Source organism: Notechis scutatus, chromosome 7 (genome assembly GCF_049901735.1).
Source record: "Notechis scutatus isolate UNSWTSFEM ecotype Mainland chromosome 7, rNotScu1.2, whole genome shotgun sequence".
In the NCBI taxonomy this organism is placed as follows: Eukaryota; Metazoa; Chordata; class Lepidosauria; order Squamata; family Elapidae; genus Notechis; species Notechis scutatus.
Genome location: NC_142015.1, coordinates 19,096,061 through 19,121,335, shown reverse-complemented (window position 1 = coordinate 19,121,335; position 25,275 = coordinate 19,096,061). Strand labels below are relative to the sequence as shown.

General features: G+C 41.2%; 1 protein-coding gene across 2 annotated transcripts in view; it reads left to right on the top strand.

Annotated features, from left to right (window-relative positions):
• The first annotated feature begins 594 nt into the window (after positions 1-594).
• ARHGAP32 (Rho GTPase activating protein 32) overlaps positions 595-25,275 on the top strand; it is a 163,634-nt gene continuing 138,953 nt past the window's right edge. For both annotated transcript variants that reach the window (XM_087970078.1, XM_087970081.1), the window contains exon 1: positions 595-927. The gene's annotated coding sequence lies outside the window, so the exon portion shown is untranslated. The remainder of the gene's footprint in view (positions 928-25,275) is intronic.

Genomic DNA, 25,275 nt, shown 5'->3' with positions numbered 1-25,275 from the left:
CTCCCTCTTCTCCCCTTCCCTCCTTCTATCTCCCTTCTCCCTTCCCTCCTTTTCTCCCCTTCCCTCCCTCTTCCCCTTCCCTCCCTCTATCTCTCCTTCCCCCCTTCCCTCCCTCTTCTCCCCTTCCCTCCCTCTATCTCTCCTTCTCCCCTTCCCCCCTCTATCTCCCCTTCCCTCCCTCTTCTCCCCTTCCCTCCTTCTATCTCTCCTTCTCCCTCTTCTCTCCCTCTTTCCCCTTCCCTTCCTTTCTCCCCTTCCCTCCCTTTTCTCCCCTTCCCTCCCTCTACCTCCCTCTTCTCCCCTTCCCTCCCTCTATCTCCCCTTCCCTCCTTCTTTCCCCTTCCCTTCTCCCCTTCCCTCCCTCTGTCTCTCCTTCTCCCCTTCCTCCTTCTTTCCCTTCCCTCCCTCCTCCCTTCCCTCCTCCCTCTCTTTTTCTCTCCCCAATCCTCGGAGCCCAGGAGCAGCGCCGCACGTTGGAAGGGGGGGCGGGGCTTCGGAAGTCGCGCGGCCCCGCCTCCTCCTGCCCCCCCCAACCGCCGCCCCCGCCGCGCGAGAGGGGGGGGCGTGGCCTGCGCGCGCCTGCGCCCTGGCCATCGCCCGCCACCGTTGCCTCGTTGCGGCTCCTTCTCCTCCTCCTCCTCCTCAGAGGCGAAGGTGGCGGACGGGCCCCGCGGCGCTGAGGGCTTCTGACCGGCGGGCATCCTTGGCCGTTTGCTTCCTCCCTTCCTTCCTCCTCCTCCTCCTCCTGCGGCTTGTCCCCATCGGGCACCCCTGCCTTCCCCCTTCGCCGAGCCCCGGCCCCGAGCCGGGATGCGCCCCGCCGCCCCGCGCTGCCTGGAGGCGGCCCCGGCGAGGAGGCGGCGCGGGTGAAGCAGCGGCGGCGGCGGCGGCGGCGAGAGGGGAGCAGCGCCCCTCGACCCGGCGGAGGTAAGGCAGGAGCCCCGTGGCGGGCGGACCTCGGTGCCCGTTTCCATGCGGCAGCCCCGCTGCTCTGCCCTGAAGGTCGGGCTTGGCTGGCTGGGAAGGGAGGGGGGGGGCTGCTGTAGGGGAGGATGGGCGTTGTAGTCCCGGGGTGTGTGTGTTTTTGGCTGCCCGTGGGGACCCTCCCGAAGCCCCCGACCCCCCTCGAGCCCTTATCAGGACCCCCAAGCCTGGCTAGTTCTTCCCCCCCCCCCTTTAAAAAATACCTTTAGGACTTTCTGGAGAGGTGTGTGTGGGGGTCTGTCATGGAGGGAGGGAGACCCCCAACCCTTAACGGTTGGGGTCCTTTGTCAGGCGGGGGTTCGTGCAAGGCAGCGGGTGAAAAGCGTGCTTTTGCACCCAGCCATTGTGTGTGTGTGTGTGGCTAGAGGTGGGGGGGGCGCGGGAGAAAAGGGGGAGGCAGGCACTACATGTCTTGATCCGCAGCCCCCTTTTCCGGAGCTTTCCGTCTGGGGACCCCTTCCCCACCCTCCCACAATGAGCCATGAGACCCTCCCCTCCCTGCACCCCCCCAAAAAAAACTCCTTTTGGGTCGAGATGGCTCGCCTCTATCCAGAGATGGGACTCTATTGGAGCATTAAGCTGGGTTTGGTGGCTTGATATTGGCCAATGTACCTGTGACTTTGCGGAGGGTCTCCCAGGGGAACCCCAGACCCCCCCTCTCTTCCCCCATGCACAGATCTGCAGCTTGGAAATGTGAGGGAGCTTGGGGAGGGGGAAGAGAAGGTGGAAGCTAGGCCTTGGGTTCAAAACCTGCAGTGGGGGTTGCTTTCTCCCTCTTAGTCAAAGGTGCCCAGGATTGAGTGGGATCTATGGGATAATCTTTATTCTTTTCCCTTTCTGGTTGTTTCACCCCCCCTCCCTTTATAAGGTTTGGGAGGGGGCTACTGCTCAGTAACAACCTTTGCAAAGGTAGGCTGGCCGCTCTCCCGCAGGGGTTTCCTTGAGTCAGGGACTGCATGGTGGGTTACTTTAATCAAACAGGCTTTGGCTAGGATGCTGCTACCTGGGGGTTGGGGTTGGGGGGGGGGGGAGACGGTTATCTACAGCCTGGACCAAGGAAATAACAAAAGAGACTCATGCGGCACCTCAGAGATTTTATTATGACGTAGGTTTCTTGCGGACGACACTCTACTTCATCGGACACATGGGCCGTTGTCGTGAAAGAATTGCGTACATAAAACCGTGGCTCGGAGCCGTGTTGCGTAGTAATGCTCGCCTTGTTCTGTGAAGGGCCAAGGACTTATGGCTTTGAGTGGCTCTTTCAGGATCTGAGTCCTTTGTGACTTTCCCTTGAATGAGCTTTGGCACATAAAACCTTAAGAGAGAATTCCAGATGCTTCATAGTGCTTGAACAGTGTTTGTTGGTTGTATGTTTCTGTGATTGGGTGGAAAATAAAAGACTTCCATGGAGTTGGGCAATCTTGTCTGGTGATGAGGATTTCAGTTAAGTTTGAATCAGATATTGCAGTTTTAAGGCTGCCTTGGAAGTATGGGCATTCAAACACCTCCCTTTTGCTAAATTGTGTTCAGCTAGGAACTGAAGTTCCGTGACATCTGGATCTCAATCATTCTATAATCCAGTTTTGCCGGAAATCTATTGATTAAAAATGACACAATAGTTGATTTCCCATACTAGCAGAAATTAGACTAGATGATAATTTGGTCTAATCCAATGTCATGTATCTCTTCTCTAGAACCTTAACATTAATTATATTGAAGTTGCATGCTTGGATCCCTTCTCCAGTCTTTCTCCTGCACATTAGTTTTTTTCCCCCTCCTGCTTTGAAGAAAGGATGTCTCTTACGACTTTCCCTAGAGTTCCAAATACAAAAATCTGGTCTGGCAAAAGGTATTTTTCCAGAAGGTGTCATGATGGGACAGATAAGGATGTCACATTGTGAAGATGTGAGCAGGGGTTAATTCAACTAGGTTTCACAGATATTTGGGTCTTGGGAAAGCACAAGGAGATTGGTTGTATACCTTTAAGGAAAGTAACTTCCCTGTTTTTGTTTTTTTAAGAATTTATTTTTCTGGGGTGAGGGATGGAGAACGATATCACTGGCAGTGACACTTGAAAGTTTTGTTGGAATAGTCATGAGTGGCTTTATGGTCCCTGGTGTTCTGCCAGGCCCTAAAATAAGGACATTGCTTTACAATCAAAGGACATCGCAGTATTGTGCTGTGATAATTCTAAGAAATTCTTGAGAAGCGCCTAGTTAAGAAAGTTGATGTAAGACTGTGACGGCAAGTGCTGAATGATTGAAAGAGAAGGGTATTCTAGAATGTGCTAATGCAGCCATAAAACATTATAGTTGTGGCTTCTATCGTGATAAGGCGAAATTCCTTCATAAGCAATTGTGTCGTTCATGAGTGTTGCAATGAACAGAGGCTAACAAAGGACCTGTGCCATTTCAGTCTAATTATGTGCAATGAGTGCAGGGTCTTGAACTGATGCTTTTTAATCTTTTCTGTTCAAGAAGCTTTACGTAAAAAAGTTATTAGGTTTCCAATGTAAGCATTGCAAACAGTCTGTTTTGTGGATGGATAAATAGAATGTTTCCATTGCTTTATTTTTTTGTTTTTGTTTTCTCGAAATGTTTAATGCACAGGGCTCCTTTTGAAACTTTGTTTCAAACGAAAGTTGCTTCCTTTTTGTTGTTTGGGGAAGAGAGTGAAACAAGGTTTTTAAATACTTTGTTGCTCATTTAAGCCTCTTAGCATCACATGAAATACATAAATATATTAAATGACGATGACAATGAAATATGTATAGTTACAATCCATAGAAAGTACGTTAGTATTCTGTGGTGGTTTGTGAAAGGGGAGCTTTTGATATTCATGATATATAATATCTAAAATTTTGTGAAAGGATGCATAGAAATAGATTTTGAACTAAATATATAGAGCATAAATGGAACTTTTATGTTTGGGCATCTTGTTACCATCTGGAAATAACATTCAACGTTGAGAATTTTGAATGGACAGGAATATCTATCTTATTAAAAGTCCATTCTGTATATATATTTCAGCAATTTTTAGTCTTGGCAATTATCAAATGCTAACTCATATTCACACACACACACACACACAGTATATGGATAAATGTGCAAATACATATACAAATACAGCCTCACTAGGACTGTCAGTAATACGTACCACTGATGGTTCAGGGAACTACATTTTAATAGGAAGACTCCTTAACTGGGTATATATTTGCAGACGTATAATAGTTTGCTGCAGCTTTATGGCTAAACACTTTCTCCATGCAATTCTTGTAGTATTTTAGGGATACTTTCACCAAAGCAATGGTGCTGATAGGCAATATATTTTATTTACTAATACTTCAGTGCTGCAAATAGTTTATGTGAATGAACTGTATCATTTTCAATGATTGTGAAAAAGAAAAAAAAGGGGATGATCTGGATTTCTGTTTGGAAGATTTCCTGTCAGTCGATAAGACATTAAATATTAATAGCAATAGCACTTATATACCACTTCACAGTGCTTTACAGCACCCTCTATGCCAGGGGTGGCAAACTCACAGCGTCACAGTGATGTATTGTGATTTTTTCCCCCTTCGTTAAACTGGGTGTGAGGGTGGCTAGCACGCAACTTGCATCTGGCCCACGGGCCGCAAGTTTGACAGTTCTGCTCTAAGTGGTGTACAGCAGGGGTCCCCAACCACCGGTCCGCGGACCAGTACCGGTCCGTGGAACAAGTCCTACCGGGCCGCTGGCTTGCTGGGCGCCGCCATCTTGTTTTGATGAAAAAGTGCTTCCGGTGAGCTTTTCCGGGTAGAAAGCTCACCGGGCACTTTTTCATCAAAACAAGATGGCAGCGCCCAGCTGATGTCGTGCACCGGGCCGCGCCATAAAAAAGGTTGGGGATACCGGGCCGCGGCGTAAAAAAGGTTGGGGATCACTGGTGTACAGTGTCAGCATATTGCCCTCAACAATCTGGGTCCTCATTTTACCAACCTCATGGAAGGATGTAATTAAAAGACTGTAAGTCTTTATTTGTTTTTTAAAAAAATATAATACTTTGCTAAGAGGTTAAAAAAAAAAGATTGAAGCTACGTGCAGCATGGGATAAATTCCTTGATATATTTATACATCTACAACCTTTTGAAACAAGGCTGACTCATTTGGGAAGGAGAAACACACCTTCTGCTTGCAGAGGTTGCTGTAGGTAGATTGAGATGAAGCCCAAGTCACTGTAGGTCGTAGTCCTTCAGGATCACAGATAGTTCTAAAGGATTCACAAACTTTCTCTGCTTGACATATGCGAGCCTAATTGTAAGCAATCATGATCCGTTTGGCTTTGTCTCAGCATGTCACGAACCACAATACTGTGGTTCGTGAATTATGATTTGAGTCATAGCATAATGTGCTAACCTAGCCCAGTTGTGGTTTTTTACATTATAGCAAGCCAGGTAAACTGTGGCTTTGCACAAAACCTGATCCTGATCAGAGTGATCCCTGCAAGAGGAAGATACGAAGGTATTTCGCTTGTTTTACTCCTCCCAAGTGAATCATTTGGGAAAGGGGAAGAGAGAGGGATGATCCTCATAAGGGCTTGTAGCATCTCTGTCTCTTTCGCTGCTGGAAACCGGAACTGAAGTTGTATGTCGGTGGCACATTAGCCACGCACAAGAATGCTGTTGTCACAAATATTTTATATCATAATCCTGTTTGTTCCTCATCCTCTCTTGCGCACAATATGCTGAGACAGTGAGAAGATGCCCTAGCCCCTGTTTTGGTTAGGCGTCTGTAGTCTTGGAAATAAATGGGGAATAATTATTGCCCGCAGTCTCATAATACCTTTCATAGATTTTTTATTTCCCCTCGAGGCAGAATCAACAGCTTTTGTGCCAACTAGCAACCGGTCTCAAATGCCCTTTTCCTGGGCAAGAAAATAAAGAGGGTGTTGGCTAGCTAATTGGCTGCAGACGAGTTTAGAGGAAGCAGATTTTGTAGGCCCATCTTATCCTGGCCTTGGGCCACAGTGCAGCATGGAAAGAGTCTTGACTGCTCTGATGCCCTTTTCCGGAAGACAAAGAAAGATACCATTGAGACCTCGGCATATTTTGTTGGAATCACTGAGAGTTGGAACAGGGTTTTTCACTTATTTCCATCGCTGCTAGAGGTTCATTACCAGGGAAGGTACATCTATTTTGATCTGAAAGATATTCATTTAAATATGAAATCTTGCTTATGAGGGCAAATACAGGGAACTATATTTAACATGCTGATAACTCTTGGTTTCTTGAAATGATGATAGGGGTGGATGATTGTAAGTAAACAAGGGATAAATCCTAATAGGCAGCCAGTTCAGTCTATTGGTGAAGGTACCAGACTAGGAACTGGGGGACTGTGAGTTCTAGTCCTGTCACAGGCATGAAGTCTGTTTGGTGACCTTGGTGGGCCAGTCATTGTTCCCCATCCCCAGGAAGAAAAAGGCAAAGTATTACTGAAAAATATAGCCAGGAAAACCGCAGAGGCTTTTCCAGGCAGTTTCCAGGAATTAACATCGATCTGAAGGTGTACACACACACACACACACACACACACACACACACACACACACACACACACTTCCTAGATACAGGGAGACCACTTTAATAAAAAAGTGGTCTCCCTGTATCTAGGAATTGAGAAGATATACTATTGTAATCAAGGTTCTCAGTTGAGGCTGTTACCAAGAGCACGGGTCAGCTTTGGCAAGGAATGCTAACCATCTAAATCATTTATAGCTGAAATAACTCTCTGTGAGCAATAAACTAGCTGCAAAGCCCCAGTATCAAGGTCATATTTTTGACCATGGAAGATTACAGGTAATCCTTGGTTCATGATGGGTAATTGGGACAAGAATTGCTGTCCCTAAGCCACATAGTTGTTATAGTGGGACGTCAAGTGATTGTGCATCAATTCTGATAGATCCAGTGGCATCCGTTAAGTGAAGCGCTGCAAGCTGTTAAGCAAGAAAAACAAGTGGCTGCCATTTGCAGTCTCCTGCCAACTTCCCCGTGGATTTTTATTTGATGGAAGCCAACAAAGACCAGATGAGTATGTGGGTATGCTGTGGCAGTCAGAACTCTGAAGACTGGTTGTAAATACCACACATTCAGTGCCATCACAAGCTTGAACAGTAGCTGAAGTTAAGCAAGGCTACCTGTATTGGATGATTTTGGACCAGTAAATTCCACAAACCAAGAAGCCAAACATTGCAGTTTTTGTAAATCGTTATATATAGTGTTGTTATTCATGGAGGAAATGCATAGCAGAAAACTACGGAGGGAGAATAACTAAAATAATATAAGGATGGTCTTAAAAATAAAGTGGGAAATTGGTACAGAATGCTGTTTTAAGGGAAGCTAAATGGAAATTGTATGTTCCTCGCTCTTAAAATGCTGTTTGTTCCCTGAAACTTAGAAGAGCTAATCAGTAATGATGATCCAAAGCTAGATAGAATTATGGTCTGATGGTTTTGTTTCTGGAATAATAATTAGGTTTGTATGTGGCCCAATTCTTAACAACTCTACTTGGGGTTTAGTTATTAAATAACTTTATTTCCTAACTTCCTGTAATATTTTATGCTATTTTTAAAATTTGTTCAAAGCATGAAGACAATTTTACTCATGCTAAATACGATGTAGTAAATATTTACATTAAAGCTGAAGAACAAAATGTTTCATGTACTGCAACTGTGAATCACTTATATCTGACTATTAGAATTTACTTTGCAAAGTACACTTTTTTACTTTGGTAAAATTGAATATAGCCAAACACTAAATCAGAGAGTCACCAATTCAGAATGCATAACTTCCAAATCATTAGTCCTTTTACTGCAGTGTAAATGTAAGTATTTGTGAAATGGCAAAATGTCTATTGTATCAGTGGCAACTACGTTAGATACTGCATTATCATATAAAAGCCCATCCATAGATAAGCTGACCCTTAAGTTTAAACCAAGATTTCATGAAAAATGTGCCTCCTGTGGATAAGCCAACCTGCGTTTTTCATATTATTTTGATTAGAAATTATGGTCTGCTTATCTGCAGATGGGCTTTTATGCAGATGTGAATCTATGCAGTAAATATGAGTACTTTAAAAAGGATTACCATATATGTTTGTGGATAAGCCCATCCACAAATAGGCCAAACCAGATTTTCTGGGTGCATTTTGGCATCTTAAAATTCTCATTTTATTTGTGGGTTATGTACATAAATCAAAATTAAGAGGATTATTCATATATTGTTGAGATAATTTCTCATATATATTGAAGCAATAGCATTCCCTTCCTCCCTCCCTTTCATTACCTTTGTTTTATGCATGCATTTTGACTCATTGTACATACAGCTACATTGGTTATTTCAAGAAAAATGATTCAGCACACATATCCAATTAGTAACCACACTTTTCTCTGCTCTGTTGATTAGTATCTTTGAAGTATATGAGTAATAATTCCCTGCTGTTGGAAAACGTTTTCCATGCTTCATAAATATTGTCATCTATGTTTGCAATAAATAATACGTATGTGGCTTGTTGTCTGTGTGGCTACCATCTTTTTTCATATTCTTCTGTAGGCTAGACGCCATCCTGAATTGACTTTTTACAAGAATGTTAAATGTTGGCAGAATTCCTATGACCTCAGACTTGCAACAAGTGGGAAGATGAAAACATTCTGTTTGGTGGTAATCCTGAAAATGAATTTGAAGAAGAGTGTACAAGTTCCAGCCAGTTTGTTGATTTGATGTAGCAAATCAAATTTAATTTAAAAAGTTTAATCAATGTAAGATTTGATTGAATACTTTTGAACTGAAACTTTACACAATCCTTTGAAAGTCACTGTCACATCTTTATTTTGATGGATGGAATTTGCAGATTAATTCATTAGTTTTAGAACTGTAAATAATTTTTCCCTACTGTCCAGTTCATGCCATACAGACATATTACTTTTAATAGCACAAATCAATCCACTTCAGGAAAAAGGCCTTGTCATTGAAGCTAATAGACTAAATCTACCATGATGGTCCAGTATGGATTGGTAGATATTTTTCAGCTTTCCAGTTTAGAGCTGAGAGAATGTGATTAGCTCAAAGTTACTCAGCCATCTTCACTGCCTAAGGGAGGATTAGAATCTGGGTCTCTCTGCTCATAAAGCACCAATTTCTCTCATTATACCATACTGGCTCTCATGTAATGGTATATGTACTTTAAAAAAGTGACTTGTTACCTTTCAGGTAGGTAAATTTAATTACTGTAGCATCTACCAATATTATATTTGTCAATGTGTATACAATTGATTTCGTGTGGTTCTTGCTTTTAAGAATTTTTGAAACAAGTAAAATATGATATGGCTTTCCTAGTATAATTGTATTGCTTGCATCACTCACAGATTTAAAGAGTGGAATGTAATATATGAAAAGAAAGTAAACTATCTGAAAGAAAATATGGTTCTTTTTTGAAGTATGGACCAACACTAGGTTCATCGGCTTATCTCTGTATAAGCTCTGAGAGATTTAGAACTGATGACTTAAAAACACAGAGGCTACGATGGTTCGGCCATGTGAGTCGCGCCAAGGAAGAATCCATCATCAAATCTGCGATGAAGGTGATTGTCGGAGGAGCGAGACCGCGTGGTAGACCTAAGCAACGCTGGATGGACACGATCAAGGCCGATCTAGAGATCGAAGGCAGACCCGACATACGTGGCAGACAGAGAGGCGTGGAAGCAGTACTCAAGGACATTAGCGGACCTCGCCAGAGCGCGAGACAAACGCTGAAGAAAAAGAAGAGAAGAAGAAGAAGACTTAAAAACACAGAGGAGATTCTAGGGTATTATCATTAAATGATGCATACACAAGCTTTGGATGTAGCACTTAATTATTGTAATGGATGCATCTTTGTTCCATTGAAAAAAAAGGTAACAAAGGAGTTGTTTGTTAAGTACCATAGAACTGGCCATAATAGCTCCAGTGACCTTTAAATCTTAGTGGCTCTGGATCTGCAGGAAGATTTGGAATAACTGCCAAGAGATGAGATCTGTTTTTCAATCCCTTTTTATTACTGTAATTTTCCTCCTGGAATATGTTTATGCCATGGACTTTTCATTTGGACGCAATGGGTGCCCTTTTAGTCAACAATATTCTAGCTTGACTATTGGCCCCACTCCACCCCAAAAATTCTCGCACAGAATATCTTTTAGCAAAAAAAATAATAATATTGCTGAAGCATTTTTGAGGAATAAAACATGATTCCTTCTGGTGGATTTTCAGTGGCAAATGTCACTTCCACATAAAGGATGTAGGAATCTCTATGGAAAAGTAACATGGTGTTTTCTTTTTTTTTCTGGATGTTGTGACAGGGATACAGGTTAACAGACTTGGATGTGACCTTGTAGGTCAGCTAGTCCAACCCCCGTCCCCTGCCCATGCAGACCCTACAACATTTTTGACAGATGGCAGTCCAGTCTCTTCTTGAAAGCTTCCACGGATGAAGCTCCCACAACTTCTGAAGGCAACTTCTGTTCCATATGTTGATTGTTCTCACTATCAGAAAGTTTCTCCTTATTTCCAGGTTGAATCTCTCCTTGTTCAGTTTCCATCCATTATTCCTTGTCTGGCCTTTGGGTGCTTTGGAAAATAGTTGACCCCTTCCGTTCTCCAATATTTGGCAGCCCCTCAAATGTTGGAAGACTGCTATCATGTCTCCCCTGGTCCTTCTCTTCACTAGGCTAGCCATGCCCAGTTCCTGTAACCATTCTTCATATGTTTTAGTCTCCAGTTCCCTAATCATCCTGGTTGCTCTTCTCTGCACTCTTTCTAGAGTCTCAACATCTTTTTATAGTGCAGATGCAGTACTCTAGATGTAGTCTTACTAAGGGTTTATAGAGTGGTATTAGTACCTCATTTGATCTTGACTGTATCTCTCTGTTAATGCAATTTAGGATTACATTGGTTTTTTTGGCTGCCACTGCACATTGTTGGCTCACATTCGTGATCTCGTGAGAAGTCATCTGAGTATGATCTCTGGCATTTTCCTAGTTCCAAAATGGGGAGAAAACAGAAGTTTATTGTATAATGTCATATAGTAGGGGTAGGAAAAATGCTATGCCCTTGGGGCAGAACTTTTGGAAAACCCAGGATTTAATTTTTCGGTTTGATCTTCCTAATCATTCCAAGGGTGATTTGGTAGTTTTCTAGAAACGAAAACAGAAGAGGGACTCTTTCTTTCTGCTTGACCTTAACTGCTTTGTAAACAGACTGTTAAAAATATTTTACTGTTAAATGGTGACACTCCCGTCCAATGCCAATTTAAGGTATGCATCCAAGTTTACAAATGTTTGTTCCCCCCATCCCTCCTTAGAAGGAAAAAAATTAGAGATTTGGGATTTAATTCATACACCTATTTTTTTTTTTTGGGGGGGGGGGTTGGCACATTTCCTAACTGTAACAAATCTCTACTGTATCTGCAGATATTCTACTTTGCCAAAAGATATATCCATTTGCTTTCCTTGTGAAAAGGGAAGTACTCTGAAGCTTTGAAAAGCCAAATCAAAGCAAGGCACTGTTTGGGGAAGAAACCTAGACCAAACTGTGAACCAAAGCACCTTGCTATCTAATGTGGCAGAGTAAATTCCAAGCCAGATACTTTTATATGTTCAGGTTTTGCCTCAGCCCACCAGGGAGATGGAGTTCCTCCCAAAATGGAAGGGAAATCAAAGCCTTGTAACTCTTGTTTAGAATATTTAACACTCCCCAAATAATGGTGCAGGTTTTCCAACCTTTCTAAATAATTTCCTGCAATTCAACTTGCTCGAGATTGTCTGGCTTTCATGCTTTTCAAAATCAAATTTTCTTCCCTGGGTATATTTGGCAGGTGGGTATAGTGGAGCCAGATCATTGCTTCTTCTGATTTTGGGTTTGTGGTCTTGAGCTAATATAAGTATGAGGTTTTGAAACTTTTAAAGTAATATTAATCACGATGGCATAGGTTCAGAGTCTGTTAGTTATCTAGGATTTAAGCCACATTCTTTGCTGAGAACCGTGCTCTTGTTTGCTCTATATATTCCTAATCAGATGGAACTCTGGTACATGTAAGGCTAAACCCTAAACCTGTTTTGTAATGGCTGTAGGCATTATTGCATAATTTCTATTCGCATTTCCTGGGAGATGTCTTTGCCTTAAATTAAATTCTATCTTATTATTGTTTGTAATTGCTCTTCCATAGCACTTCTGTAACCATTAAAACCCTTTGCTCCAGGTACTGTCTTTCTCGGATGGGGAGTTTTCCTCTTGACGAACAAACATTTCTTGCTCAGCTCATGAGAAGTTTCTAAAGTTTCTAAATAAATACATGGTAATTTGAAGAAGGAAAAAAATGGTTACATTTTTGGTTGTGAGTGTTTATGCATCTCTGCCAACAATAAGCTACTTCTTTGCTACTATTCAAAGATCCATTTGGGCTCTTTTCATGGTCTTTGCCTATTGGTTGAAAACGATGGCACTGGAAACTGACTTAAAACTGGTCCTCACAGTTATGACCATTTCAGCATCCCAGAGTTCACATGATCACCATGTACAACCTTCCAGCCAGCTTCATCTAGGAAAGCCAGTAGGAAAGCTGGATTCGCCCCATAATCGCAGCAAAATAAGATTTGTAAAATCGATTCACTTAACTGCCTCGCTTAGCAACTGAAGTTCCAGTCCCGATTGATGTTGTAAGCTGGGGACTACCTGTCAACTAAATTGATTCTCACTATACTTGCCTAGAATGCTTTAATGACTCTTAAAATATAGCTTAGCATAAGTTTGTGCTATTTGTGGGGATTTTGGTCAGTGTATACTCAACAAATCTGTGGTGTTAGGTTTATGAATCTGAATGCCTTTTAAATCAACAAATGGCAAAATTTTGGAGCAAATGAGAATTTCCTTTGAAGTATTGCCACACTCTAGTTGCTACTTTTGGAAAAGTGCAGGAAAGATACCTCCATGACTGAATAGTCAAAAAAAGTACATGGCATTTATGCAAACCACCTTAGAATGTCTAAATTAAAACTGCAGTGTCCTTCACTATTCACAGAAGTAAGAATAAAGCTGTGATCTCTACTTCTTTAAAGGAACTGCATTTTCCTGTCTGGTTGCCTTCTGCAGCTGCTGCCTGGTTGTGGGAAAAGACCCAACTGCATGAAAGAATAGCACACAGGTCTTTCTATCTGTGCCCTTGCGCCTTCCAAAGTACTTTTTTGAAAAAGAATCTAAACAATTGTGTTGCCTGTGGCAACTGGCAGCAGTACTTTCAGATTGTGTTCAGTGTGCTGAGCCATATTGCAGTTCGTCCCATTTTTCCTGAATGTGAATCAACGTGATTAGCAAACTGTATTTTACGATTTAGCATAACCTATGTGTGTGTTTTAATAAACTACAGCTGTTATGCTTCCTAGCATTGGATATTAGCTTTTAATTGTGACGATGCAGTTTCTGAAGTAAAAAGATGGGAGAGGTGCAAGAACTAGTGGCTATACATTAGACTCTGGTTGCACGATTAGGAGAAAGAAAGAGAAAACAAGAGGCATGTGAGATTTCCCATCAATTTTCTTCATCATCTAAAATTTTATATTCTTAAGCTTGTCTTCCATTCATTGCTTTTTAAACATCCGATTGCCGGTCTTCTGATAATATTGTTGCCCTTTCTGGTACTCTTACAATTCCTGCTTGAAATGTAGTGAAAATGGCCTTGGCAGTATAATTGTGACCTTCTTTAATGTGTGCGTGCGTCTCTGTGAAAGTGTGTTTTAGTGGCTACAGCACATTTGGAGGAAGCTTCCTTTAAACTCTAACATATTCTCAAGATTTCTTTACTGGGTACACATTATCAGCACAAGGGAGAGAGAAATATTCTGATTCAGTGTATCACTTTATAACTTCATCATTTTATAGATTGGAGTCATCTTTTTAGAATCAAATCTGCTACCACTAGATCTGGCTCCAAAATAGTGGATTGTTCTTTATTTTCAATAGCTCTGCCACCTACCCATCCATCCACCCACCCACCCACCCATCCATCCATCCATCCTGGGAGTTTGGAAAAGCACTTCCCGTATAACTTTAGAAAAGCTTCATATTTCTCACAGCTATTCCTTCATCTTGCAACATGTGGAATAGTAGTGGCTAATGATCCAGAGTTACTTGGACATACTGTCTTTGGTGTTAAATCTTCTATTTTTAATCTGAGTTTGTTTTTTTTTGCATCAAAGCTTAAACCATTTGAATAGATGTAAGTAAGTATTAATCATGTTTAAAATTGTGAGCTGTGTATGTGGCTCTCTTATACATAGGCTTTGAAATGTAGATTGAGACCTGGGGGTTTTCTTGTCCGAACTGTATTTTATATGCACGTTTAAGAAGAGGTCACTCCTTGAGCGTGAGAAAAAGAAGAATTTTGAATTGCAAAAGAGCGTCCTTGTCTTTTTGAAATGTTTTGTGAACAGCTGAACATGATACGCTATGTTCTGGTCAACTACTCCCTTGTGTTTGGGAAGTTCAACCTTGGAAATAGGAATGTTTCCTGCTGTTAATTAAAACAGTGATGATTTTGAGCATCCAGAAATAATTTAACATCATTAAAATGTTGAGGATAGATTTAAAACTGAATAACCACTGGAAGTTTAGGAAGTTAAGGTGGTATTTTAAAAAGAATGCTTTCACAATTTCTTTTTATGACAGTACTATACAAGGATAAATAGTGCTCCATATTCATATATGGAAGGAGGTAGATTTAAAATCTTTTATCCAAACTGGTTTCTTAGGCACAAGACTATTATCTATTATTAAATTCTCCATCAAACTGATGAATTAATTTCTCATTCAGAAATTTGTATATACTGCGTTGTTTTAAGAATCTCTAAAGTGGGAACTTAGCCTGTAAAGGAGGTTAGGCTTAAGTGCTTATAAGTGGCCCCAGTTTGTTCAATAAATTCTATGACCTTTGGTCAGATCATATCCAGGTCTCATAAATCCTCTTTTATTTCTTAAGAGTTACTATTCAGATATCAGAAAAATAGGTGTCCCCAGTTTTTTTGTTTAAGAAGGCCGTCTTGTTTTAAGAAGAAAAATTCACCCCAGCCAAGTTTATAAAGTCATTATTCACATGATGTATTGCTTGTATGTTGTTAGTAATTATAATGCGTTATAGGAGCCTATATTATGGATAAAATCTGGAAATTTGGGTAATATCAAAGGAAAATCAAACTATCAGAGCATTAGTCTATGGCTATGGAGTTCCAAATAACTTTTATCCTATTTTAGTTAGGGATTATTGCCAATTGAAATTGAGAATGAGTAAAAAACAACAACATCCTACCTAATTACATTCAGCTGAATCAGTCACTAATTTAGCCATATATATATTGGTAAAGGGATGCTTCTGACAAGCTTTCCCTCCCTGCTTCTCCCTGCCTGCACAGAAAGCTTTTTAGCACTGATCCCTGACATTCCCCATAAATTAACCTGTATGCTTTGGAACAAGAGGCCTACAGCATTTCATACTGAATCAATACATACATTTGTGTATAAAATGTACGCTCTTAAAATGACCAGGAATTTAAGGGGGCAGGGAGGAAATGCTGAAATAGCCTTCCTTTATAGATTTTATGATGTGAATCTGAAAAAAAAACATCATACTGTAAAAGGCATGAAGAACCTTTGTGACAATTGACATAATCATATAAGCATTAAAAGTGAGCGTTAAAAGCTTTATATAAGAGTAATGTATCCAAGGCATTTATTGAAATGAAAGTACCGTGCAACCACATAGAGCAGGGATGTCAAACTGGATTTCATTGAGGGCTGCATCAGGGTTGAATTTGACCTCGGAGGGATGATGTGGGCGTTGCCAGAGTGGGTGTGGCCGGCTTGATGTCACTCATGTCGGGGGCGCCTGTGGCAGCCCGAGTGCTCTGCCATCAAAAATGGGCTCCCGAGCTCCATTTCTGGCTGCAACGGCGTCCTACGATGGCCCCCTGCTAGCGAAAATGCACGCGGCCCTCCCAAGCTCTGTTTTCGCTGGCAGGGCTACCGCAGGGCTACCCTTGCTGTTTCCAGGATGGCCTCGTGGGCCGGATCTAAGCACAGAAACAAAACCACATCAGACCTGTTTAATACTTGGATGAGAGACTGCTGTAGAAGTGTTCTATAACAGTGATCCCCAACCTTTTTTACGCTGTGGCCCGGTACCGAATCAGCTGGGCGCCACCATCTTGTTTTGATGAAAAAGTGCTTCCGGTGAGCTTTCTACCCGGAAAAGCTCACCGGAAGCACTTTTTCATCAAAACAAGATGGCGGCGCCCAGCAAGCCAGCGGCCCGGTAGGACTTGTTCAACGGACCGGTACCAGTCCGCAGACCGGTGGTTGGGGACCCCTGTTCTATAAGGCTAAATATTCTGGAGTGAACCAGAAAAGTTTTTGAAAGAAGATAACAGCCAGAAAAACTGAATGAAATATCCATGGCATCACTAGGAGTTGAGAGTGAATTGAAGACCGCTTTGTCTTCTAAAGCAGGGGTCTCCAACCTGTGAGCCACAGTTCACAGCTGGACTGTGGCCTGTTGGCCACTGGGCCACATGAGTGGCTGGCCAGTGCGCCCGCTCATGTGTGCGCGCATGCCCCCACTTGGTCTAGTGACCGCAATAGTCTTGCGGGCGCTAGTGTCGCAACGAGCTTTGTGTTCATGCTCGCGGCTCTGTTTGTATCATGCTCATGGCCCATTGCATGTGCATGTAAAGGCACCTGACCCTGCATCCACCAGGCCACCAACCCAGAAAGATTGGGGAACCCTGTTCTAAAATGATCATTTAGCCGATATTAGAAAAAGAGACAAGAAATCTGGGGTAATCTAAAAGCATCATCACAAAACTCATGCATCATCACAAAATCTCCAGAACCATAAAGCTTACAAACTTGAAATTTGGCACGTATGTTCCTCTTGGCTTCTAGGTGCTCACTAAGAAAGGATTTTTCGAAATGACCATCAGAGCTTAGTATTTTGTATATTATTAGTATTTTGTATATTATTATTATTAACATGCTCTGATGCTAAGGAGTTCTACTCCCCCTCCCCACCTGAAAAGAAACCTGTTCCAAATGCAAAACACAAGCAGAGGAGAGGAGTTTCAGTTTCACAGCAGCAAGCAGCTTTAGTACAGAACAGTTGAGCTAAGCCACACCCAGGCTCCTTGCTGTCTCCTTGCTCACAATACTGTTTTACTTTCCAAACAGCCCTCAACTCTCTCACACACTGACAGGACGCTAGCCAGATGAATACCGATGGATGCTGGTAGGCAGAGGCAGAATTTTTTCCCTTATTTTCTTCCCCAAAAACTAAGCCCGATCATACAGTTTCGTAGTGAAGCACTGGTATCCAGCTAATCTTTAATAAATCGATATCTAGAATCAAGCAGCTATTTAGTATTCTCAGGTTCATGAATAAGAAAAGTGCTGTTGCTCATTGAAGAAGAACCCTGCTATTTGTCTTGCTAACGAGACATTGTTTTAGAACAAAATATTAAGGACTTCAGTGTAGTGAAATGGTCCTGGCTTGAGTGTAAGATTTTCAAACATTGAGCCTATACTTATTTGCAAGGATACTTGACATTTAATGGTATTTTAATTTTATACATAATAAATAAGACATCCTAGAGCAGATTCTAGCAAATAAATCCTTGAAAAGAACAGAGGCTGAATTCTCTTTCTCTTACTTTCAAGTGCTACAGTTTATGAATAGCGTTGAGTGACCAGAGATATTTTCAGTCAGGCTGGGAGCTTCATCCAAAGAGATTTATTCGTGTAAATCAAAACTAACCATGTAATTACACTTGTGTACTATGAAACTCTCAACAACTCTAGGTGACTTCCAACAACCAAAGAAATTGCAACCAAGTTAAAAAGAAATTAAAGATAAAAGATGGCAAGGGCTCATTCTCCCTCACCAAAGTCCTAGGTGAAGAAATTTCCAATTAAAAATTAGTTGTTGTGACTAAAGTATCCTGTTATTGGGTTAGGGTTATTGCTGGGTACAGTAATCCTGTTTAGTTTTAGTTAAGCCCATCCCCTCAAGCTGCGTGAGGTAACAGAACCTCCTTTCTGCTTATATAAAGTATCTCACACTGTGTAAACCAGGCTTGTCCAACCCACGGCCCATGGGCCGCATGCGGCCCAGGTCGGCTATGCGCCCAGTGCAATTTTTATTTTAGAAATTCCAAAGTTTCAAGTTACACTGCGGCGCTGCGGCAGTCGTCACAATGGTGATGCCAGCGCGCAGCTCGCTCACCCGCCTCATCCATTATATTAGCTCGAGAACATCTGCGGCCTGTGCTGAGTATGGGTGAGCGTGTCACAAAGTGCAGCGTGCCACTTTACCTGCCCCCGTCTATTTTAGAAGCTCCGACAGGCCACATCTTGTGGCCTGTGCAGAGTGTAGATGAGCCAGTTGAACTGTATTGCGCCGTGCATCACTGTCGCAGCTCCCACTGTTTTGGATGATCAGGTATCGTTACTGTTATTTTATTTTATGTGGCCCAAACCAAATTTCATCTTCTAATGTGGCCCAGGGAAGGTGAAAGGTTGGACACCCTTGTGTAACGATAAAAAAAAAGTTTAATTATTTGATTTCTTTCCTGGGTTGTAAACTTTAAAGAAAAATATTCCTCTGGTTAATTTGCCTGAATCTGTGAAGTTTTCCAAGCCCAAGAGACATTTATTCCCATACATACGATGAGATGGATATTCCTAGAAGCTGTTTGAACATCCTCCCAGTGGAGAATGAGGGTTTAAGTCCCAGAGCTTCACTAGGGGATATAAATGGTGGGAATGGCAGAACACAGTTTGCTAATGCATGTCCTCAGATTCTTCCTTATTTCCTGGAGCATCCATTGTATTATTTTGCCTTACAAATGAGATATCAACTTCCTAATCCTCTGTGCATTATCTTATTTTGCTGGATGTTAGTATTATAACAGATAAATGTTAGTATTATAACATTTATGTGAACATTGTATTGGTTTTTCATCTGTTCATATTTTAAGGCGTCCTTCCTTAATTTTTAAGACTCCTTCAGGCATTTTGGGTGTTGGTGTCCAGACTTTGAAGCCAGGGTGAGTTGCAATAGGAGTTCTGGGTGTTGACGTGTCAATCATATTTACAGCCATCAGTCTGGACAAAGCTGAGACTTCTTCATGTGTATTAAAATTAATTTGTTGTAGAAAACAGTGGTTGCCAACCAGTGGGCTGCGAGAAAATGTTGGCGGTCCACAGAGAAATGTCACCCTGAGAGCAACCCCCAAAGCAATTAATCCAGGCTGCGTGGGAACACAAGGCTGTGCTGCCCACATGGCCCGCGAGAATTCTTCCTACCCACTCACTCCTTACCTGGCAAATTTGCCTGCTAAATTGCTATTCCCCCCCGCCCCCGACCATCAGCTATTCTGCTGTGCCGGGAGATTTAGATTAGCTAGAAAGCAGGAAACCATTGCGTTTCTTGCTTTCTAGGTAATCTTTAGATTTTCGGTTCTGCTTTTAAGCAGAGCCGAACCTTCCTTAGGACTGAACTTCTATTATTCAGTGCAGACTCAGGTAGCCAATGGCAGAAAGATAGATCTCTGAATGGATCTCTGATTCTGTGAGCAACTCAATCTGCCTGCCTGCTTTGCCTGATTTGGGGTAAAAGTTGCTCTTTTTTATAAAAAATTCAATATTTATATAAATATTTATAATATTTACATACAAGCCATGCCCAGCCAGTCACATGACCACCAAGCCACACCCATAAATTAGGCCACACCTACAGAACCGGTGGTTAAGAAATTTGAATCCCACCCCTGCCTCTGTGTGTTTGTGTGTGTGTGTGAGGGAGAGAGAGAGGTTAGATCAGATCTCCCTCTCCCTTCCTCCCCCCTCTCTCCCACCAACGTCAGCAAGCCACCGTCAGTCAAAATTCATATTAGTGGTCCCCAGGTTTTAAAATTATGAGTTTGGTGGTCCCTGAAGTCCAAAAGGTTAGAGACTCCTGGTATAAAATATCTTCTGTGTTATTGTCTGGCATGAATAACTGCAGCAAATTGATTATCTTTCATCTCCCCTGGTTTGATCTGATAGTTGATGAGACATAAAGTTGACAAACTGAAATGTAGAAAATTCTAGTTTCAATTATTTGTGAAACAACCTCTTCTTTGTTTTCTAATATGCTATTCTTTTTTTTTTCTCTTACATGTGCTTTTAGGCTTTTCTTGATTAATTTAAATCAAGGTTTGTGTATACTAAATACCCATATTATAATGTTCTAAGTGTATTATAACTCCTTCGTTGGCTTTTATTGTATTGATTCATTCTGCTGTCTTGTCTACTTGGTTTCTCTGTGTTGAAGCCGACATCCTATTGAAATTCAGATTATGCACAGATGTCTTTCATATGACAATGTCCACTTAGTGCAGACTGGAGCACAAGTTAAAGTGGACAATAGTCATGAGACAGCTCTTCATTTGGCTTGGAATCTGTTTGAAATTCAAAGGTTTTTTGTTTTTTTTGCACTATTTGGGTAGCGGTAACTTCTAAGTTTCTGATTGCTGTGTCAATAACCATTGTCATAATTTGCAAGATCTTTATTCTTGTGTATTCTTGACTCATGAAAAGGTCTGTGGTGCCCTCTGAGCTTGCTTGTTCTCCTTAGAGCCGTTCGGATCATCCAGAGAGTGGGAGGTGCTTCAGTCTGCATCGTAGAAGGCTGAGTTGGCCGATTCAAGAACTGCTTTTCTTCAGAGAATTCCTTTATTCTTCAGGTTTGATTATTATTTGCCTCGGTTCTTCCTTAGCCTCTGCGCATTTGGGATAGTTACTATAGCAGGGGAGCGTGTTTTTTTGCCCCCAGGGGGGATAAAGAGCGGGCGGCTTTCACGCTGGGCGCCAATCCCTCCCCCCATTCGGTCCTCTTTCCTGCCGCTTCTCACGCCGCACTTGTAGCGGCTTCATTAGATCGCGCTGATAAAGCGCAGCTTGTATTGCTTGTTTTCTTGCAGATGTTTCATTACGCAAACTAGGGAACATCATCACTGCTACCATAGTAAGGAGTACAGTTTGCTATCCATTTATATTCTGGTGTATTGCCCTGTGTGGGGTAGTCTTTGAGATTCTTTGGTTGGGTTGTTTGCTGTTGGCCTCTTTGGCAGTTTCTTGATTGGGGTATTGCTTACTTGATCATTGGTCTGATGTTAACCTTGGAGTTAATCCATGCTGATCTAGGTGCTGATTGCTGGTGGAGAGGTCCTTTTTTGTTGTTTTTTGGGTTATTCTTGACCAGGGGTGTCAAACTCACAGCCCGTGGCCTGGATGCGTCATGTGCTGGCCACCCCCACCCCCAATGTGTCGTCATGAGTTTGACACCCCTGTTCTTGACTCCTGTTGTTTCTGATGTTCCAGAAATGTTAGAAAGAACTTTAGAATTATGCTATTCAATATTCTGCTTGTGTTATTTGAGATTGTTCTGCAGAATTCTCTGTTCAGTATAAGATGGTTTGTCATTTTTAGTCCAAGTAACTATTTATTTTCTGGAATAGAATCTTCTCTTTATGATAGTGTTAAAACCAATGGTGAGTTCCTAGTCATTAAATACACCCTACCTGCCAGAAATGTAACACATTGTCGTAGTGGCATTATGTAGAATGGTATTAAAATGCACAGGAGAGGATGAAAAATATTTCTAAGCTATCCAAAGGATGGAAATATGGCAGCTGCTCTTAATTTAGGGCAATGCAGAAACTATTTATCTTTTACTCTTTCGTCAGTGAAGCAAAAGCACAATGACTCTGAGAAGCCAGGATTTTAAGAATGTTGTGTCATAAAATGCAGGGTATCAGTGGTTATCTAAATCTGTGTCAGCAAGATTCCTTATAAATTCCAGTCTCTGGTGCTGTGTGTATATATTGAAATATATTTTAGATTGACACTAAAAATAATATGTAATGTGTTTCTTATCTGGTCTGTCTCTTAGGGTTCCTTTTTTTATCAAGATTTAGTTCTGTGTGAGGAGAGAATGAGAGGAAAGACAAATATTCCATTCTATAATTACTTATAAATACCTTTTTGGCTTATATAAAACTCTATTTTCATTGTTAATATAACAATAGGTATTATGGCGGTTTACTCTTGTAGTTGCTATTGTTTGTATTTTCAGGAGATATTGGTTTATTAACCTAAACCTGATGTCGTCTTTCAGGCAAATTCTGCAGGCTTTTTTTGGGGTGAACAAGAGGTTTTTAGAGCATGGGCTGCTAATGGAACAGATGGGTATTTTCTCCTATCGCGAGCAACCTTGAACAGCTGTTAAAGGCATTAAGATTGTTCCGCAGTGCTAACAAAGTATGAAATGCATATTTGCTCCTAATATACTTTTCAATAACGGCATAATGAATCTTAACCAATTTTAAACTCATCAGCCTTTTGTTTCCATTAATTTCTTTTTGAATCGGTGTGTATTCTAGAGTTTTACAATATTATTCTCTGTGCGATCTGCAATTTTTGAAACCGTTATTGGTGACGCTGTTCAGTGTTTATATGCTAATCTTACATTTGGTGTTTATTAAAGATACAACAAATGACAAATTTGAGTTGTCTTAATATTTCTAAAGAATGTTGACTAGAAAAGCCTGGTGTAACACAAATTAAACAAATGCTGAGCCAGGTTGCCTGTGGTCAGTTATTTTTTATTTTTCGTTTTTTGTTTGTAAGCTGCCTAGAATCATTGTTCAAGTTGGGTGCCCATATGCATTCTTTAAATAGATAAAAGTAAATTAAAATGTGTATTAACATTGTAAGCTCCAGTAACCCTTCTATGATGATACAAGAGGAGGAAGATAATTTTCTGAGCTACCAATCATTGTCTTTAACCTCAGAACCTTGAAAGCTGTAGGGAAACAAATTTTGAACATTAAGGAACAAAGATGCTTATAAATATACAAAGCTCTTGTTTTCCTTGAAGACTGCCTTACGGAGATTTATGCAAGTTAGCAGCGAAGAGGCAAAATTAATGATGGTATAATATTTTTGCAAATATGCTGAAGAAATTGGTTGGTAGTATAACAAGCTTTTTCACTGTGTGCAGCATTTCATGTTTTTATTATATACTTGCATTTTTATTCTACATAAACCAGTTATGTTGAGGTGATTGTGTAGTATATAAGCTTTTATAATAAATATTTTTTTAAAAAAAGATCTGACCAATTTGGGCTTTATTTCCTAGCATCCTTTCTCAGATTCTCACCTATATGGAACTATTTATACCTACTCAGGTGGACCAATTTAAACGTTAATATGTTTAGGCTAATTTGCATATGCCATGGAAGATGTGGTCGGGCTCAGTGGCTGAGAAGTTGTCTAGTTTTTTTAATTTCTCATTTTTATAGAAGTTGCCTTTAGTTTGAAGGGGTTTAGATGAAAGTAAACATTCATTAGATCAGGGGTCCCCAACCACCGGTCCGCGGACCGGTACCGGTCCGCGGAACAACTCCTACCGGGCCGCTGGCTTGCTGGGCGCCGCCATCTTTTTTTGATGAAAAAGTGCTTCCGGTGAGCTTTTCTGGGTAGAAAGCTCACCGGAAGCACGTTTTCATCAAAAAGATGGAGCGCCAGCGCTCGGTGAGCTTTTCGGGTAGAAAGCTCACCGGAAGCACGTTTTCATCAAAAAGATGGCGCCAGCGCTTCCGGTGAGCTTTTCTGGGTAGAAAGCCATTTCTACCGGAAAAGTTCATCGAGGCGCTGCGCTCTTTTTGATGAAAAAGTGCTTCGGTGAGGTCACCGAAGCACTTTTTCATCAAAAAGATGGCGGCGCCCAGCTGATGCCGGTACCGGGCCGCGGCGTAGAAAAGGTTGGGGATCACTGCATTAGATGATAGTATTTCGGCAATGACTGAATTTAGGAAAGATGGTTTAAAAAGAGATAAAAAGAGAAATGCCTGGGAGAGGAGGTTTTTAAGCAGGACAATCAGATATATTCAGTGGAAGATTCAAATGAACTATCATGCTGAAGTAGAAATTTTCAGAGCGTTTGTGTGTTATACATGAGAGGCTTTTGAATTGCCACCTGTGTTCATAAGAGCATTAAATAATCTTTCTTAGTTTTCTTTTAATTTCACCATTTTACATGAGGGTACTTTCACAAAATAGAAAAGCAAGTTGCAAGTTAGTGTTCAGCCTAGCAAAATGTATGTGATGGAATGAACAATAACTTAATTTTGATTATATCCATGACTGGAAAAGCAAATATCATACATTGCAAATTTATGTAAAGTGTTACCCCCCAAAATCACTAGTGATCTGTGGGTTGATAATTACTTCCCTGTAATTGTAAAAATAGAAGAAAACTACATCAACCGTAGTATATGATAATTGTGCTACAGAAATCTGATGTGTTATGAATCAATACATTATAAATTATGCTACATTATATATAAGAAATAAATATGTCTTTGAGTCAGATTTGACTCTTGGTGAATGCCTGAACACATCTATCCAATTTACTTGACCACATCGTGGAAGTGCTTTCATCAGCTACAGTGTGGAAACTACTAAAGAGTGTTGTTGGGTTTATAATGACTCCTAGGCAAATTTTGGTTCCTGTTTCTTCCCTGATAATAATCTTGTGCTGATTACTTTTTTTAGTACCTTTAGGAGTGAATTCTACAAATTTTTGTGTAAAGGAAAATAGCTGGGATAAATTCTGGTTGAAATATCGGGACCCCGTTCCCATTTTGCTGGGCTCAATGTTTGGCAGAGCAGACATATCCAGACAGAACAAATTCTGTTAAACATGTCTAAAGATCAGTGTTTAAGGTTAAAAAAAAAAAAGGGGGGGGGGACAAGAAAGCATGGTGGAATGTAGTCTGGGTTCCCAGGAAGGAAGGGCTGCATTCCAGAGAACCAAGAGCAAAATGTAGATAGTTTGGTTGGGAGAAAGTCAAAGTAGCTCCTCCCTAGAACTTCTTAGAGTATATTTCTAATGATGCAAGTAGTTGCTTTAGTTTGACAATATTTCTGTCTATAGGTGAGGAACAATAAAGGAAACTGCTTAGAAGTAACCGTGCTTTTCTCAGTTTTGGGGACCTGACAGGAAGGGATATTAAGAAAGTCAACATGTTCCAGTAGAAAGCCTACATTTCTGAATTTTTTCTCCTTATGATGCAGAAGAGGAGAAATAAGAAGTTGGAAGCAGCAGAAGAAACAAGAACAATTTTTTAAGGAGTCTTCCC